The sequence below is a fragment of the Lacerta agilis genome, chromosome 11 (genome assembly GCF_009819535.1).
Source record: "Lacerta agilis isolate rLacAgi1 chromosome 11, rLacAgi1.pri, whole genome shotgun sequence".
NCBI lineage: Eukaryota > Metazoa > Chordata > Lepidosauria > Squamata > Lacertidae > Lacerta > Lacerta agilis.
Window position 1 is genome coordinate 45,126,875 of NC_046322.1, and position 18,084 is coordinate 45,144,958.

Below are 18,084 nucleotides of genomic sequence, written 5' to 3' on the forward strand. Positions count from 1 at the left end.
CTTTGGCTGCAGAGAATATACCGGTAATCAATCTGATTTCAATGCTGCCCATCTGGTGATGTCCATGTGTAGAGTCGTCTCTTGTGTTGTTGGAAAAGAGTGTTTGTGAAGACCAGTTTGTTCTCTTGACAGAATACTATTAGCCTTTGCCCTGCTTCATTTTGAACTCCAAGGCCAAACTTGCCAGTTGTTCCTTTTATCTCTTGACTTCCTACTTTAGCATTCCAATCCCCTATAATGAGAAGAACATCTTTCTTTGGTGTCATTTCTAGAAGGTGTTGTAAGTCTTCATAGAATTGGTCAGTTTCAGTTTCTTCAGTATGGAAGTGAGAGCTGGACCATAAAGAAGGCTGATCGCCGTAGAATTGATGCTTTTGAATTATGGTGCTGGAGGAGACTCTTGAGAGTCCCATGGACTGCAAAAAGATCAAACCTATCCATTCTGAAGAAAATCAGCCCTGAGTGCTCACTGGAAGGACAGATCCTGAAGCTGAGGCTCCAATACTTTGGCCACCTCATGAGAAGAGAAGACTCCCTGGAAAAGACCCTGATGTTGGGAAAGATGAAGGGCACAAGGAGACGGGCATGACAGAGGACAAGATGGTTGGACAGTGTTCTCGAAGCTACCAACATGAGTCTGACCAAACTGCGGGAGGCAGTGGAAGACAGGAGTGCCTGGCATGCTCTGGTCCATGGGGTCACGAAGAGTCGGAGACGACTAAACGACTAAACAACAACAACAAATTGAATACATTATTTTGTTAAATGGCTGTTGATTGTCCATGTTGTATGTAGTAATGCAGTATAATATTAGTTACCAATACAGAAAGTACATTGAATGGGACAATGGTATTTGTGGATTTGTGTTCTGCAGAACAATCTTATGCATATCTACTCAGAGGTAAGTCTCCCTGATGTCAGTGGGACACTTCCTGATGAGTAGAAAATTGCAACTTAAAAAACACACACACACACACCTTTAACCCTCTTTTTGTTTGATATATTGGTGAAAAATTGCTTAATCAAGTGACTACCACATAGGGGCATAACACAAACTTGGTCTGCATGTAACTGAAAATCCATGATATTTCCTGTCTCCTAAATGAAGAATCCTCTGTCACTCAAAAATTTGTACACACTCCATCAGCAGGGCATGAATGGATTAAACTGATGCACTCTTCTTCCTCCTGCATAGGAAATACTTAGTACCGGTAAATTATACTCATGGACCAGCAAAGTCTGAGAACAGGGTGATTAAGTGCAGTTTTGCAGAATGAAACATCAAGCTTTACTGAGCAAAGCAATAACGGTTGCTGAATGGCAATAAGCCTATCCAGCTGTTTTTCTTTTCTACGTTAGATTCTCCTATTTCATAATAAGCTATTCGCAATCATTCACAAGTTTCATAGGCTGGATAAATTGGAAATGGAAATTGGATATCCTGTCTCTCAATTTTGGCCAGCCTTAATCCAGATTAGGAATTTTGTGATGGAATTAGCAGGTCAACCCTTCTCCCATGTTATTTTCCCAATGAAAGTTTCCCCTTCCCAAAACTGCCATTTGTCTTGTTAAGGAAAAGACAGAGACATACAGTTGATCAGAATGTATAATTTATTATACTCCCCATTCCATCCATCGCAGTAAAAAATTATCTCTTAAGTAAAAATTGCTGCCATAAAATTTGTTGTTTGCTGTAATTTTCATTGTGGTTTATTACACCAAAAAAGGTTGAGTACCTCTTTACTTTTAAAACAGTTTTCCATAACATTATTTCACATTTGCAGGGATCTTGTATATCCTTTTAATATAACTGTTACAAATGCATTCCTAATGCTGGATCAGATCTTAGAGTTCTGTTCATCTGCCATCAGAGCATGCATTTTATATATGGCCCAGTTCTCCTTTGAGAAATGGAAATGCATAAATATGATGTGATAGTCAAAGTACTATCACACAGAATGTTCAGAATAGATGAGAGTGTGCAGATTTTAATACTGGATGAGCAATAAGAGAGAGAGATCAGCTGCTTTAGGCAAGTAGCAATGCAAATAGCTTAAAATTACGTAAGAGCTGCGGTCTGATTGCTTCCCAAGTTGAAACCTTTTTGCAGTAATTTAAAATTACATGAAACTTGGTTTTCATTACTTCCTAAATTCAAGTCACCTTTCAAGGATGGAGGAAGTTTCCAGCAAGTGGTCCCAAAGTCGTCTAACATAAATTCTCAGAGAATCGGCTTCTGTGGCAAGTTTTCTCAACTGATCTGTACTGCTTACAGTTTTGGTCTGTGGGCAGGTGGGTGAGGGCGGGGTAAGGACATAGATGGTGAATCATAGAATTGTAGAGTTGGAAGGCACCCCAAAGGTCATGTAGTCCAACCCCCTGCAATGCAGGAACCTCAGCTAAATCATCCATGACAGATGGTCATCCAACCTCTGCTTTAAAATCTCCATGGTAGCAGGGGCCACAACCTCCCAAGGGAGACCATTCCACTGCTGAACAGCTCTTACTGTCAGAAAGTTCTTTCAGGTGTTTAGTCAGAATCTCCCTTCTTGTTACTTGAAGCCATTGGTTCGAGTCCTTTGGAAGCCTTATGATAAATGTGTCTGTGAATGGTGAACATCAGGATGTGCATCCCAGTGGTGTGCCTGCAGCTTGTGGGGCACTGGGACATGTGGACACTGGAAATGTGTCTGAACCCTTTGCTCCCTCTTCCCTCCCCCCTCCCCAGAGCATTATCCCTTATCAGAGATAGTGTTGGTGCTGAATATTTGGTATCATAGAATACATACTTTAATGTTTGTGTTTCAGAGATAGAGAGAAAGAATACAGCGTTCTTTCTGTTTTCTAGCTTGCCATCTTTCACTTTGACAGGCCCAGACTGTTTGATGCTGCTGGCAGTAATTCAGGAATTTGCTTTTTGTTGCTTATTTAGAACAGCGTAATTGAAATGAGTGTTGAAGAAAACATTCCTAGCAGCAGTAAAATACCTCTTTTCAGTTTCATTCTGCTAAAGTTGAATATATATGGAATTCATGGTAAGTGTTATGTACAGTCATGCCTCGGGTTACGGCCGCTTTAGGTTGCACATTTTCGGGTTGCGCACCGCACCGAACCCGGAAGTACTGGAACGGGTTACTTCCGGGTTTCGGTGCATGCCCAGAAGCACAGAATCGCAACCCGCATGTGCACAGACGCGAAACTACGGGTTATGGACACTGTGGGTTGCGAATGCACCTCCCGCACGGATCACATTCGCAACCCGAGCATCCACTGTATTTTCTTTCTCTCTCATATATATATATATGGGGGGTGGTGGTGGTTACAACTCAATCCATTGTGAGTTTACTCAGAAATAAATCCCATTGCATTTGGATAAGCGTTCATAGGACTGTAGCGTAAATCAATCAAGGTGTATATGCAAAATATAATATCTGTTACATAGTTTGGACATTACAAAATTCATTTGTTATGAGATATTTTTTAATTGTAGCTGATAACAGACAACATAATCTAGGTCAGTTTGAAGAATTTGACACCAGCATGAAATAACTGGTTCTTCTTATGGATACTTAAAGATATACGGGTCCAGAATTAGTATCTGCAAAGGAGCTCTTTACGTGTTTCTATTTGGAATACACATTCCCTATTCATGCTGTCACCTACAGTTACCTTCCATTTTCTTTGATAGCATACATCACTGTATGTCATGCTTAAGACATTCTGGTTCCATGTTGCATATACATGTATGCCCCCCCCCATTGAGATGAGTGTTAGTTCCACCTTGTCGCTATTCCAGTTGTCGTTCAACCCCTGGAGGATGACCATCTGAAGCAAGCAGCCTCTTGTATTTGTGAAAACGCCCCATGTGCTTTAGAACTCCCATTCTGCATATGGGGTGGAACCCCCATGAGCACAGGAGACCCCCTACTTCAAAAGTTTCCTCTCCATTGATTGGAGACCTTTTTTTTTAACAGGGAGGAGGGTATCCTTGAGTATCCATGCAAGTTAGGAGCCTTTCCGCTACATATTAAACCAGTTGCCATTTCTGGCCACCCCTGGTACAGTGCATTAAAGTAATCTAATCTAGATTTTTACCAGAGCCTGTAAACCTATGGCCAGGTCCTGCCCCCCCTCCAGGGATGTCCATTATTAGGGAGCAAAACCTGTTGATACAAGGTGCTGCAAACCTTGTTGTTCAGTCGTTCAGTCGTGTCCGACTCTTCGTGACCCCATAGACCAGAGCACGCCAGGCACGCCTATCTTTCACTGCCTCCCGCAGTTTGGCCAAACTCATGCTAGTCGCCTCGAGAACACGGTCCAACCATCTCATCCTCTGTCGTCCCTTTCTCCTTGTGCCCTCCATCTTTCCCAATACCAGGGTCTTTTCTAGGGAGTCTTATCTTCTGCAAACCTTACCGTGCTATATTAATCCATAGCACCACTTTCAGTGATGGCAACTGAAGAAAACAGTGAAACTTTTAAAAATTGAGTGAGTTAATTAGCATCTCTAGAGGAGATGGTTATTCCTAACCATTTGAACTCTTAAAGGTAAGAACATACATATACACATAATTTTATGTTTATGTTGCCCTTCCATAGTTCAAAGCATGCTCAAAGCAGCTTACAACATGAAGGAAATACGTAACTGCAACATAACAAAAGTCATCGTAAACAATAAAGAATTTTAAAAACACACAACGAAACTGGACAAATTTTGAGGACAAACCAGCACCTTGAACTGAGCCTGGAAACAAATTGTGATCCTGTGCAGCTGATTTGAAATCAGTGTGGTGTCCTCAAAGCACCAGTTGCAGTACACTTTTCAAGGTCAGTGTCACACAGAGGATATTAGAATGGCTTGGAGAAACCTGAGCATATGTAACTGTGGCAAGACCAGCCATCTCAATCTGCAGTGAATACACTAGCCAAACCTGAGCAAAAAGTCTCCTAACCACAGCAGGATTCAGGAAGACGTTCACACTATATCCCTGTTTCTTCAAAAGTACCACCCTCATCCAGAGCAGGATGCATCCCTATTCCAGAGTCAGTAGTCCTTACTGCCAAAAATCCTGTTCGGAGCAAGCTTTCTTAGTATATACCGGTATTCAACTCGCAGTCTCAGATATTGATTCAGGACTACTGCATTTCCCCTGAAATCAGATGGAAAGGGGGGGGGGGGTTGTAAGTTGACAGCATACTGATAACATCTATCCTAAGCAGGGGGTGAGGGGATCATAACTTACAGATACTGGTAGCTTTTTGTTTCTGGTTGATTGTTCACATTTTCAACACTTCTCACTACATTTGCGAAAGACTGTTACATTGCTTACAATGATAAAGTAATACCAAAAAATCCATCACTGAGCCATCACAGAGGTTTCTGAGCCCTGTCCTGATCACTTATTGCAGATGTAAACACCCACATTTTCTGAAAGCTGTGTTGGTAGAACAAATGTTCATGTTAACTGCTGTAGACAGTGCTTTTTTTTCCTTAAAAAATGTTTAGGGGTACTCTTATTTTCCTAATCATATTGAAATACTGCCCCTCAATGAGGCCAAACTTAGATTTAAAAAATGTTTAGGGGTATGCTCCCCCCCCAAAAAAAAGCACTGGCTGTAAAAATAACAAGACCTCCTTTTCCATGCTGGAGATCTTGCATACTACATTTCTTTTGTGATAAATGAATAGGCTCCAAGCTTTTGATGACACCTGTCTTTGATTTTACTTGAGCAGAGTTGGCAATAGAATCATTTTGAGAAACACCCACCTATCTTATCTTACCTATCTTAAATCAAACCGCAGTTTTCACCTGCTTAAGTAATATTGAAATGTATCATATCCACTTTTTAAAAATGTGACTGCCATAATAGAAGCTGCAGAAGAGGGGAAAAAATAAGTACCTCAGTGGAATGTTCAGAATAAAAAATAGCAATTCATGATGTGAAAGTTGTTCCAAGACTAAGCTTGAGAGGTTTTTTTGTACCTGCTTCTCCATATGAAGAAATAATTTAAGAAACAGACTTGTATTCTCTTCCACCACAATTGGAGGTATCCCATTGAGAATAAGGGAAAGACATATAGTTCAACAATGTTGAAACTCAGCCGCACTGGGAGGAGGAGTGCCAGCATGGAAAACAACCTGGGAAATCCAATTTGCCACCTTGAGTTTCTTCAGGGAAGAAAGGCATGTTACAAATGCAATAAGCAGATAATTTTCTCCCCTACAAAATCCAATCTAAAGGTTGATTCATATATATTCACAGTATCTTAGGAGACCTCATAAAAGACACAACCTTTATTTTGTTCCCTCTGCATTTTCATACTTGCCTTATTGAGATTATTCATCACATTTTCCAGGTTTTTCCTTTATGCACATTGTCTGAAAAAAATGGGGGTGAGGGAATGAATGGAAATGGTTAATGGAAATCATGTGGACTTCTTCGTAAAGCATGTTTAATTGTTAACTATGGATTTTAGATTGCTCTGTTTTTCTGGGTTAATTCGTTTTACAAGAAAGCATGAATGATAAGCTTCAGTTCAGTAAATCCAGACACACTAGGGGATTAGTCATCCACAACCACCGTCATTCTTAGTTATCCACTTGGGTATACAGCCTGCGATCAAAACACCAAACACCTTCCTACCCTTATTGCTGATGTGTGTTTTACTGCTCTTGAAGACGTCATCAAATCATTAGTGAAAGATAACTTGATACTGTCAGTGTTGTGTATAGGAAGACCCTCCACCTTGTCTTGAAAGAGAAGTTCGATTTTTACTAGCTGGTTCAGGAATGTCAAACCAAAGTCTCCCTTTCCAGAAGTGAGCTAGATTCTCTTGCCCAGACTGGCACCAAAGGGTCATTTGTTATAGGAATGGCCGGCATGTAAATATGTTAGGCAGTGTTGTGACATAGCAAAGTAATCTGGGTTTCTCAACCACCTTAAATGCACGCAGCCATATTTGGTTCTTCTGTAATCAGCAAACTTCCTTACCTGTCCCCTTCACCCAGGGAGCAAAAGCTCCTAATGCCAATATCTAGCATTTTTCCTTGGATAGAAGTAGCCAACAGCAGCCAATCTTTGTTAGGCAAGGCATAAAATATCTGCTGTAATTGATTAAAATCTATTGAGTGGGTAGACAAAAGGTAAATCTCTTGATGATTTTGAAGTAGATAGGCAAGAATTTCTTTCTCCCAGAACAAAATGCCACACACACACCCCAACACATTCTGTTACTGAAATGATGAAGGCTGGGTAAACCAATAATGTATTTCTTTTTATGGAAGGACCATGGGCTCCTGGACTTTTACACCAGATCCTCATTTCTGGATCTCATGGTTTTAGGGTCCCCCCCTTTTTCACCTCCAAAGCAGATCTCACAATTCTGAAGTCTGCACAGCAGTGCATTCGGGACTCAAATCCACCTGTTTCATCACAGCATCTCCTTCCTAACTCATCATCTGAGCAATTTATCACTAGCAAAGTCAGACTTCCCTGTTTCCAGCTTGTAGGCTGTGCACCTTGCTAGCTCATTTTGTTCCTTCAGGCTTGCTTGCTCCCTGGCATAACGCCCTGCCTGATTTCTGTTCATACTGTAGGAGCAGATCATCTGACCTATGCTCCTGACAGTAGATTATAAACCTCAACAGGAAGTTGATGTTTGCTTTGGATTATAATCATTCACGTGCGTTCTTGCTATATTCTGCATTTCAGTCTACGAGTCTTATGACAGACCCGTCTCTTACTATTTTCTGTGTACATGCATGCATGTTAAAACATACACTTTTAAACTTTTTTTAAAAAATAAAATAAAATACATTGCTTTAGGAAAAGATGCATACAGATGTATGAACAAAGCATGCTTTTCAGAGACCCCATCAATAATTTCCCTTCATACATGAGTACCTCCATTGTTTTCAAAGGATGCAGTCAGATGCTGTGGACCTACTCACAGTTGTGTGCAGGCAAATTCTATTGAAGTCACTGGACGCACCCATGTATAACAAATCAACAAAAACTGGTGGTACTTATAAGGAGCAGAAGGCTGAGGTGCCAGCAAATAACAAGGGAGCTTATAGACATATGGAAAAACCCATAGCCCCAAATCCTTTGGAAAAACAACAACACCTTACTGATTCTCTAATTTTTAGCTTTCCTTGTTTGTTGAGCGAGTTCTTTCCAATGCAAGCCTACGAACAAACCATTCCTGGATGTAAGGAAATGTAACAAAATGCATTGCTTGACAGTTCGTACCGTTAGTTCAGGGTAGCAGCTTCTTCTATGCTGCCGCATTGATTTTTGCCATCTAACCTTCTTTGTTAATCAGATCCTATGCCAGCATTCTCTGACAGGTTCAGCAATCTGTCTCATGCAGAGAATGAAATGCTTTGTGAGGACTTTGAAGCAGCAAGAGTACCATCTGTGGCTTGGTTGAAAAGCCTTAAATACATTTCTTGGGGGTGGGGGATGGACGGACTCTCTCTCGTACTGAAGCACTGAAAGGGCTCTCGGACCTTATAATATGCAAACAGCAGGTTTCACTCTTCATACTTTTCTGTTCTAAATAGCTACTGTAAGGCTAGGAAGCCCGTGACCCTCCAGATATCATCTCTGGCCATTGGCTATATCAGCTGGGGCTGATGGGAGTTGGGTAGTTCAATAACATGTGGAGGCCCACAGATTCCCCACCCCAGCCTTACAGAATTCAATATATAGAACATCTAGTCCAGCCTACTGCTATTTAAGTCCCCATTTTATTCAAATTCCATTCATCAGACACAAAGTATGGATGTGGCTAGTAAGCTGCTACATATTCATGTGGGTGTTCAAAGCGATGAGTGGAAAATTGGTTATTTCCTCAGAACCAATAGAAACTTCACTAATCCTATTACTAAGCCCAAGAGCTTGTGAACAGTAGGCATCAGAAATGTATTAGCTGAATAAAACAGGTAATGTTCGGAAGCTTTTCAATACTTACACTAAGCACATTCCTTGAATAAAGAGCTTCCATTTATCCTTCAACTATTAAGTGTCCCTGCCATGCTACAGTCATAGTAGCAAAGATTCCCCCCCCCCAAAAAAATTGCTTAAGCTTGAACAGGGTAGTAGTAAACGGGGGCGGGGGGCGGGGAATCACATCCAATCAGGACAATCTTGTTTGGGCGTAACTGGGCAGATCATAGAGGTGGAGTTTGAGAGCCACTGTTTCCAGGCCTGCTTCTTTTCCTTTTTAACCAGAAACATTCCTATCCTAAAACAAATGGTAATTCTTTAAGTAGAAGCTGTTATCTTACAGACTGAAAAGCTGTTTTTTGGGGAGGAGCAAATTTATGGCAGTACTTCGACTGATACTAATTTTGTTGTTTGTAGTCTTCCTTCTTCTTCTCCTAACATGTACGGGCTCCCTCAAAGCAAACAAGGCAACAATACCATGACTATTAATTATTAATTAATTAATTTGAAATGGTAAAGTCAATTATATAAAAAAATACATCCCCGTGTAATTAAAATACACAATAAAACTATTTCATCAAAACATTAAAGGTATCAATAATTAAAATGCACAATGAAACAAGCCCAATAAAACAGTATAACTATAAAAAAGCAGTTAAAACCATTCGATCGGGAAACCAGGGGAATGCTTGTCTAAGCAACTGCGTCTTCAGGATCCAGTGGAAGGCCAGTGGCGCCTCTTGTTTTTCAGCAGGGAGAGCATTCCACAACATGGGTGCCACTAGGTGAAAAAGCTTTTCTCCATGTTACCATAAGCCGATAATTACCAGGAAAATGGCAAAACTATCCAGATTCCATTTGCTGGTATTGATGCTCTTACCAGCCAGTGGTTGTTTCAGGTAACCTGGTCCAGAGCTGTTTAAAGCTAGATATGCAAATAGCAAGATCTTAAAACTGTTTGAGTGGCTAATTTGCAACCAGTGCACTGGGGTGATGTGTGCCTGATAAGGAGCACTACTCACTACGTAAGCCACAATGTCCTGCACCAATGTATGTAGGCAATGAAGGCCCTTCATTCAGTGCAGTTAGGGCACTGCCCACCTGCCAAAACTCCACAAAGCTATAGTACAGTCCCTTCTCTGTTCTTTGCATTACAAACTAAAAAGTGCATTTGGATGAACTTGAACTGAACTATTTTGTTCCTTTTTTAAAACAAACTTTGCAAGCAGAGTGGCGGCAACCCAGTCTGACCGGCAGCATATAAATAATAAAATTATGATTATTCTTATAAGCAGTGGTAGTTGCTGACAGTCCTATTTGGTTTTGTTCAGCGCAGGTGGCCCTGTGGTCTAAACCACAGAGCCTAGGGCTTGCCGATCAGAAGGTCGGCAGTTCAAATCCCTGCGATGGGGTGAGCTCCCGTTGCTCAGTCCCTGCTCCTGCCAACCTAGCAGTTCGAAAACACACCAGTGCAAGTAGATAAATAGGCACCGCTCTGGCGCGAAGGTTAACAGCATTTCTGTGCACTGCTCTGGTTCGCCAGAAGTGGCTTAGTCATGCTGGCCACATGACCCAGAAGCTGTCTGTGGACAAACGCCGACTCCCTCGGCCTATAGAGTGAGATGAGCACCACAACCCCAGAGCCGTCTGCGACTGGACCTAATGGTCAGGGGTACCTTTACCTTTAAGTAAACCCCTCTGTGTTCTGTGGGGATTATTCATGAGCACAAGCATAGGACTTTAAAGTTTACTTAGGCACTAACTACCATTGCAACACTTAAGCGATCACTATTTCTTTGCAAGAGTGGAGGGTAGGGAGAGAAACAGAAGAGGTAGAGGCCACACAACATTTTTCCTATCCGATAAGCAGCCGTGAAAGTGGGGACTCCTGAAGCAAAGTAAGACAAAATCTAGTTTAGCTAAGTACTATATTGTAAAAACTGCCATGCTTATATATTCATACATATTTGCAAGGGAGGAGGATAGAGAGAAAACTGGAAGCAGGCCACACATCCATTTCCTCATTGGCCCCATCTCCATGACCTCCCAGTAACCCCAACATATCTAGTGAGCACTAACCACCATTGGGATTGAGTTGACCCACTTAAGTAATCCTGCATTTGTTCGCACTGAATCCCTGAAAGCCTTAGGTTCGACAAAGGCAGATTTCCTTATCATTTGGAAGGTAGCCTCCACTCAGAAGGGTTTCAGACAGTCTGGGCAACTTTCTAACAGCACATTTTTTAAAAAAGGAAGTATAGCAATATAGCTTTCGTTGGAAACTAAAACTTCCCGAAAGCAATCTTCTCTCCTTGCACTGCCGCATGCTGCTGGAGCAGTTTCTATCTTGCTTAGTGCTTAAATGATGTGTATTCTGGTTGGAGAAGAGAGAAAAGAATTGGCAGAAATTGGGGAGAATGAGATAAATGTTGGGCTCTGAGGTAAACAACATTTATGGGCTTCTACCTGCCATTTGTCTTCACTGATGCATTACCCTGGGTAGATGAATAAAGAAGACGAAATTGTCAAATGCCTTTCCCTGTCCAGCTGCAATTCAAAGCATTTGACTTAGGATATATGTAATTTTGAACAATACTTCTGGTTCATATCTACACTGAGCTTTGAAGGTTCCATAGGATACAACCCTGTACCTGCTGATCTGGACCTCTGATTAGACGTGTATAGGATTGCACTGTTAGAGGACCCTGTCAAGTCACTCTCTCCCAGCCTAACCATCAGTTATGGGTTGTTGTGGGATTATAAAACTCTTGAGTTTCTTCGAAACAAGCTATGCATAGATCCAGTTTAGTATAATGATGCCTGTCAGCTGTACAAATATTAGGTTGTAAAAATATCGGTGTTCTTGGATTATGCAAAATGACCTTCTTTCCAGGCTTTGGTATAGCATATTTATTAGCCTTTGATACTAGCGGCTACTCTCCCAGCACTCAAATTTGTGCTACAAAACTTGCCCATCTGCCTTAGTGGGGGCTGAAGAAATACGTTTTGCAATTCGCATTTGACTTGTTTGTTCTTTTCAATACAATTCCGATTCCATTTCACTTCTGATCACTCTGGGAATGGGAAAATAGCAGTCAGAGCTGTATGTTCTTATGCGGTGGCTCAATTCTTAATACTCTGCACAACCAGTTTTGCACTTACAATATGGAAGGATTATATGAAGGTTCTTTGGTCCGTTTGCAACCCTGGAGTCCTTTGGGAGGGAAGGTGGGGTAGAAATTAAATAAATTGTCAGTCATACAGTGCCATGATAACCCAGGCTTCATTGTAGAGGATATCTTGGGGCAACATGTTGGTTCCAGCCTGTGTATGAATTCACACATTCACATGTGTTCAATCGTACAAGGATAAGGCAGAACTGATGGAGGCAAGTTGGTTTATTTAGAAGAGAACAAAATGTTATTTTCTATACATAAGAGGAATTGCAATTTGCTTAAATCTGAAATACCACAAAGCGCACTGTTGTGACTGTTGAATCAACCTTCTACTCAGAGGGGATGCCGTTATGCGGAAAGCAAGTCTGTTTTAGTTCTTGCTGCTGCCAAATCAATTTTAAATGTGTGAGGCAGAAAAAGCCCCATGGACCTAATTGTCCATAGTTCATCAGGTTTTTTTACCCAATGGCATCTCTCTTATGTCTACCATTGACCACAGTGATTCTTTTTTACCCATCCCAAATCATGGAAATATTACTGCACCATTTCTGAAATTTAGCAGGATTCACCCTGCAAATGTCATCTAATTCTGATTGGGAGTAAAAAAATAATAATAATAATAATCACAATCCTTCCTTGAAAGGAAAAACAAACAAAAACAAAGTTGTAAAGCTCCAGAAGAGTTCTCAAACTTTCTTCAGTAGGGCTACATACAAACACAATTGCAATGTCATATTATTATTTTTTAATGTATGTTTAAAATTACATCCATCTGTTCAAAAGTTCCTTGCGGAATTGGATACTGCTGCAATAATTAACGCCCGCATGTTTTCCTATTATGTCAATTTAATCTCGAGCTTCGGGGGGGGGGTGGACTTCACCAATTACTGTATGCATCATTCTGAAAATTTGTCTTGAGTTGAGAATCCTAGTCCCTGTTTTATTGAAGGGGGAAATGTTGCTATGTAACACCCCCTGTTCCAGACAAAGAACCAAAATAGCTGCAGGGAAGTGCTATGGATTCTCTCTTGGCTCCTTGCATCAACAGAATTTTTAACTAAGATCCAATTACAGAATATTCATTATTGATGATAATAAGTGAGCTGTAAAGAACGCACATTTACTTTCTGATCCCAGACAGTTGCAAGTTTCTGCAGCCTTTCAAAACTTGTAAACTCAGCATCTTTCACATCAGCCTAGAATACATCCAGGTCTGCATGTTGTCAGTGCTGTGGCGTGTGTGTGTGTTTGTGTGTGTGTGTGTGTGTGTTTCATTTCTCCCAGCCATCACAAATGTACGTGAATCCCTGTTCTCGAGTTTAATTCTTAGACCGTCCCTGTTTGTTTGCACAAAATTCAGTGGTAGAAAACATATAAGTGCAACGTTTATTAATCCCTGACATTTCCATTTTGCGGATAGCAGGTAGTACAACTGGTCGAGGCCTGTCTCTAAATCCTTCAAAAGCTGCTACTAGCTAGATTTATCAATAGTATATGATAGAGGTGCCAGATAAAAGACCTATTTAACAGTAGGCAAGGCAGTTTGTTTGCTGCTTGTCTGACGGGGTTGGTGCCAGACAGTGCCAAGATTGGAACTGCATGTTGGCACTGGCGGAAGAAGAGGGGGGCGGGGGAGTGCACCGCCCCTGGCAGTGTGATCCCGCTGGGCGCCACGCAGGCGGCGCGTCACACCCCCAGGAAGTGCACCACGCCCCCAGGACATGCACCAGCCACACCCCCACCTGCCCTCCGTCCCCTGTTGCCGGAGCATGAAGCTCCGCCACTGCATGTTGGTGCAACTGTGTGCCCACAAGCTCATCCCATCTCAACCCTTTTCAGGTAAGCAGCCACAGCACAGGTGTTAAGAGGGTGGCTCCATAGGTCTGCCCCGTCACACACTCAGACACCGTCATCTTGCTCAGCACCCTGTTTTCCACAGTTTCCCAACATGATGTCTGTGGGGAGCCGACATCTTGGCCGTGAGTACTGGAAGACTTGCTCCCTGCCTTGCTGGCCTTTTCTCACCTGGCCTGGGAGGGTGGGGCCCTGATTGACTCCTGCTATGAAAGCTGAGGCTGCTGAACCTTCTTGGGCAGGGGTATTGGTCAGGTGATTTTGTTGAGGGTGGGCTGTTGCTGTGATCAATATTCATTTTTAGTATCAGGAGGCTGTGGACTCTCCTTCCTCAGAGGTTTTTAAGCAGAGGTTGGATGGCCATCTGTCATGGATGTTTTAGCTGAGTTTCCTACATTGCAGGGGGTTACACTAGAAAGATGACCTTTGGGGTCCCTTCCAGCTCTATGATTTATGTGTAATTTTTTTTAAACAAAAACATTGGTTGCATACTTTTTGATTTTTTAGTTATTGTTCGTGACTACTTTTGTTATGTTTTGAATTATGCATTTTTTTGTAATCTGCCTTGATCATGGTTTTAACTGTGGAAAGGCAATATACAAATAAACTGATATATGTATGTATTCATGACAAGCAGGACATGAAGGCATTGGTCATCTCTCTTTATGCTCACTAAAAATCTTCCTGTGTGCAATTAAAAAAAAAACCCCAACATGTTGAAATTGGACATGCCATATTCAGGGTTGGGAAGATTTTGGAAGGAGTTTATCTCAGCTGTCCAACTGGTTGTGATTGTGAAATGGTGAACCCACGTGTTTCTGAAGATAGTCCTGATTCAGCAGACCCCAGCTTTCCTGTGCAGAGCATTATCATAGAAAGAGGCTGAGCAAATATTTAATAGAAGGACTTTTTGAAATATTTATATTTAAAAGTGTACTGAGGCTTCTGTTTGAAGTACAACTTCCTTTGAAATGGGGTTTGACTTTCCAAAGGCTCTCCTTAAAAATAAAAGACCTAAGGAATAATTTTATATGTAAGGATTCCTTCAGGGACTGGACAGGGTATTGAAGCAGTAGCAGGTACTGTAGCTGTATTCACAGCTACGTTTAATTAAAATTTGGTCTGAAGTATGGAGCGTGGCAACAGACCTTGGCTGCAAAGCTGCTACTGGTAAGACCATGGTTAGTCTGCGATGAATAAGTGATTAGTCATTGAGCTCTTTGTATAAACTGGATTTGAAATGGCATGTCAGATCACCCCAAGTGTGAAGTCGGAATGAGAATAGTCTTGCGGGTACCTGTTTTATAAATTCTCAAGCTGTGCAACTTTAATGCAAGCATGTATAGTGTGAAGCTGTGCACTCCGGCCGTGAATCCTCTCTTTAAGCAAGCACTGGTCATGTTTGCTGACTGACTTGTGTAACTTCTGACAACCCACATATAAATAAATTTAATATGTGGAAAACCCCATCAGGTTGAAATCCTATCCCTGATTACCTGGAAGTAAGTTTCATGGAATTCAGTGGGACTTATCTTTTGAACAGCCATTCAAAGAATTTCATGGTACATTTCTAAAATATCCATATGGTTTTTGCCTCAAAGAAACAGATGTGACTCGTGATTTCACCGGAATGGTATTTTACTGATAAAGCCAAGATTCCAGCCATAGGAGCCAACTCGTAGGGGCTAAGGTCCCTTGGCTTCCCCATAAAGGATTTGAGGGGGCTGGCCCTTCCACAGTAGATGGGCATCGCCATTCAAATAGTGTGCGCGCACCACATCATGTGATCAATTATGTGGGGCGAGGCTTAAAGGTAAAGGGACCCATGACCATTAGGTCCAGTCATGTCCGACTCTGGGGTTGCGGCGCTCATCTCACGTTACTGGCCAAGGGAGCCGGCGTACAGCTTATGGGTCATGTGGCAAAGCCACTTCTGGTGAACCAGAGCAGCGGACGGAAACACTGTTTACCTTCCCGCCGGAGTGGTACCTATTTATCTACTTTCACTTTTGACATGCTTTCGAACTGCTAGGTGGGCAGGAGCTGGGACCAAGCAACGGGAGCTCACCCCGTCACGGGGATTCGAACCACCAACCTTCTGATCAGCAAGCCCTAGACTCTGTGGTTTAACCCACAGCGCCACCCGCGTCCTGGGGCAAGGCTTACCTTCCCCCAAATACTTCATTCAAGTTGGAACCTCTGAGTCTAGCAGTGTTCGTTTATTTATTTCATACATTTTTTTTACTGCTTTATGGGGGGGATCATAGTGGTTTAGTATGCATTTTAATCCCATTGAAATCAAGTTTTCCATGCTACTTTGTCCACAATGAAGACCAGCATGTTTCAGAGAAGCGAAAGGTATGCTCTGAGGGACGTTATTGGGGTAGAAACATTTTTCGGGATCTGGAGTCAGAAACAAGTTTGATCTCCAGGATTCCAGCTCTTTTATTTTGGCCCATAGAACTCAACAGGAGGCATTGAGACAAAGCTGGCACCTTTTTAGTGGGGCAGAACACTGGCAACTGACAGATTCACAACAGTTTGAGCATTCAGAGCTGCATGAGCACCAATAAGGGATGGTATTTTAACTGGCTATGTGTGTGCATATACATATAATATGTGTTTTGTAACATGCCACTCTTTTGTTTCTTTGTTCCCTTGCAGCTCCTTCGGGCTAGAAGGAATGTCAACCTTTGGAGGCATGTCTATCAATTTCTCCCATGACAGTTTCGACACAGCAACTTCTTTCAGGCCATATTTAATTGTAACAACAGGGATCCTTCTTAGAGCACGGGAGCCCTTGAGCCAGAGCACAACTGATCACTGGAGTAATCTACATTAAATCACCGGACTCATATCCAACAGCTTTGAGCTGAACCCTAACAAAAGCCACAGCCTTAAGTACCATTCACTCTGACACAGGAAGAAAAAGGAGTAACAATCTTACCCCGTCTAAGAAACAGCCATCTCCAGATCCTGCTGCAAATGGAATTCGATGCAAAGAAATTGAGAACAGCCAGTTAGTAATCACTTGGTCCAGCAAGTGTCCAATTTTTTTTTAATTTAAATATATGTAGCTGAATGAAAGGATGAAGCACTTAAACGACTCAAGAGCAATCAGTGCATTTTGTCCCCATGAAAGATTTGTCATCGTGGGTGGAAAGAGAAGGCCGTTGTTGTCCCTTGTGCAAATTCAAAGCCATAGATGAAGAAAGGACGAATGCTTCAAAGAATGCTTGGAAAGGTGTTGTTTCCTGTCCTCTGCCGAAATAATTCAGTTGTTACAGATTGCATCTCAATGCACTTCTAATATTTGCACTGTCACTTCCATTCAGGGGAATGATGTGTAGGCCATCATTTGCACAGATGGCCTCATGAAATTTCTGCCCGGAGGAAGATGTACCTTGAGGGGCTTCTACAGGAGATTAAAAGCCCATCATCAAAAGTGAAGAAAAGTTAATGCCCTTCTATCCCTTCACATTTGGAATCTTTCTCACAAGGCAAATTGTTGCTCCTTAAGCCTGGGATATAATAAAAAATAATAGAAAAGGCATCAACAGGCTAACATGGATTTTAGAACAGATCTAATTTTTAATACATTTTTGTATCATGTAACAAAGAAATTGACCTATACTGCTCACGTTGACAGTACCCTCCCATTTAACAGGATAAATGAAAGGAGAAAAAACAAAAACATTTCTACTACATATTTGACACATAACATTTTTATAGCCAATTATCTGTCCTTCATGGAAAATGTACCAGCTAAACAGGCATTTTCGGTTTATTTTTCTAAATAAATGTGGTGTTTGTATCATTTGCAATCACTTATTTTTGCTGATTCCCATTATTTGTCCATGTTGTGCCCCTTCCAATCTCCTTCACCAAAAAGGGAGTTTTAAAGACAAGAACCAAAACACTTGTTTTGCCATGTTAAATCATAATGATTTGCAGACTGAAAGCTTTAATATAAAATGTTGTTTGTAGAATTATAAAGTATATTTCTACTGGAAAATATGTATGGATATCCAGAAAGGCTGTATTTTAATTTTTAATCTCAACACATAGGTTATTTTTTAATATTCCCAAGGAAGTATTTAGT

The 18,084-nt window shown here is 41.5% G+C and overlaps 1 protein-coding gene across 1 annotated transcript in view; it reads left to right on the forward strand.

Moving 5' to 3' along the window:
- Nucleotides 1–17,645, forward strand: part of PRR16 (proline rich 16) — a 119,758-nt gene extending 102,113 nt beyond the window's left edge. The window contains exon 3 of the transcript XR_004427546.1: nt 16,647–17,645. The gene's annotated coding sequence lies outside the window, so the exon portion shown is untranslated. The remainder of the gene's footprint in view (nt 1–16,646) is intronic.
- Nucleotides 17,646–18,084: the final 439 nt, after the last annotated feature.